Here is a 1,789-nt window from a genome sequence, read left to right as displayed (position 1 = left end):
TGGGTGGTAGGTGAAGGTAGAGTGTTAAGGCAGGAAATGTGTTAGTGGGACTCAGGGATACTCTGCCCCACACCTTGCTCCTGTATCTCCACTTGAAAAGCATTATTATGGTCAATTTTCTTTGATTATGTAGGTAGTACATCACGCATAGAGGGCTTGAGATTAAAAATGATCAAGAGAGCAACACACAAATAGGTCTGGCCTGGTGGGGATGCCTGGCTATCACTGGGCTGCAGCCAGGGGTTGGAAGCCGGAGCCTGGCACAGAGTTGCTGACCCCACTAGGCCATAAGCTGTCTGCAGCCTGGGTGGGGAGGTCTCCCTATGTGGTTGGGGCTCTGCAGAGCAAAGCAAGGTTGGTCTTAGATTAAGAGGGGTGGGAGAATAGAGGCCTAGGCCCACACCAGGTAGATGCATGACATCGATGAATGCCCTAAGGGAAGAGATCTTTGCACTGCCCTCTTCTGTCTCTGACATGGAATTTCAAGCTATGGTTGGATAGTTAGAGGATATTATCATGGTTGATGAGTTCCAGTGACTACAGAGAAATTTCATGGACAAGTACTACAGGAGTTTGAAGACACAGAGGAGGATAAACTCACTTGTATGCTTACTTTTAACAAATGTATTTCTCCGGTAGAAAAGTATATTGAACAACAGCTGCTGGAATGGGTTCCTGAATTTAACACAGCTGCTTTCACAGCACCACTACAGCACTGTAAAAATTCAACGGCTGGTCATGTATTCATCATGCAGCTCACATTTATTAGTTTTCTGTCAAAGAAATGTTTCCAGACTACGGAGTAGAAAAAGGTTAGGGACTGGACTTAAACAGTGGTTTTGTAGTGACTTTTATGTGCAAATTATCTTCTATGCCTGCTTCCTAGAACCATCTGTGGCATTAGGTCCCACATCCAAGCAATGGGATCATTCTGGATATCGCCAGCCCAATGGACTGGAAGAGACTTTGGCTAATAGTGAAAAAACGATAGATCTTGGAAAGACTCTCTTCTGAAACTCCTCATTAATGTTAAGTATTGATGGATCAACAAGAAAGTTACCTGACCCTCCTGGGACTTGTTTCTCCCCAAAACACCTTGTTTTCGGTAACTCTAGTACTCGTCCCCCAGTACACACCTCTGTCAGGCCTTCTGAGTCAGGCTCCTCTGGGTCATGTCCATGTCAAACATCCATATGTGGAATATATGCATCGATGTGTTAGTGCTGTGAAGTAACACACCATCACCAACCTTCTTTTTCCCAGCACACGACTTCCGACACGTGTCAGAGTTTCAGTTCTTCAGTCTCCGTGGGGTATTTGACTGGGAATATTTATCTAGGGTGCTATTCTCAAGATTTCTGAAGTATGACAACTAGTCTTGGCTGTAGGAAGCAACAGAGAGATGGGCTCTACCTAAAAACCATATGTGAAGGTCATTTTTAGTACTGCATTTGCAGCTCCAGTTTCACTAGTTTTCAGCTGGCTTTGGTATAGTCCAACTGTTTCTAACTTTCTCTTTAAAACATTTAAAAATATTTCTATAGATGAATACTCAGACTAACTTGATGGATATAATATTGGAACTTCCATGATTATCCACTTAAAGACCAAAGAAATATGCTGATTGCTTTTTGGATTTAATGTTATGAAGACAAAAGTATTTTCTGTGTTGGAATTACTATTTTACTAGGTATCAAAGAATGTAGTCTATCCTGCAAGCAATCTAAAGGCATCCTGCTCATACAGCATATTAAATGTTTGTGCAGATTCATTTAAAATCTTTTCTGTA

At 42.1% G+C, this 1,789-nt stretch overlaps 1 pseudogene; it reads left to right on the top strand.

Moving 5' to 3' along the window:
* Positions 1-423: 423 nt before the first annotated feature.
* LOC118974193 (ADP-ribosylation factor-like protein 2-binding protein) lies at positions 424-904 on the top strand (annotated as a pseudogene).
* The last annotated feature ends 885 nt before the right edge of the window (positions 905-1,789 follow it).

Source organism: Sturnira hondurensis, unplaced genomic scaffold, assembly GCF_014824575.4.
Source record: "Sturnira hondurensis isolate 20B ecotype Veracruz unplaced genomic scaffold, ASM1482457v3 Scaffold0001304, whole genome shotgun sequence".
Classification (NCBI taxonomy): Eukaryota; Metazoa; Chordata; class Mammalia; order Chiroptera; family Phyllostomidae; genus Sturnira; species Sturnira hondurensis.
This window is presented reverse-complemented; position numbering and strand designations above follow the sequence as displayed.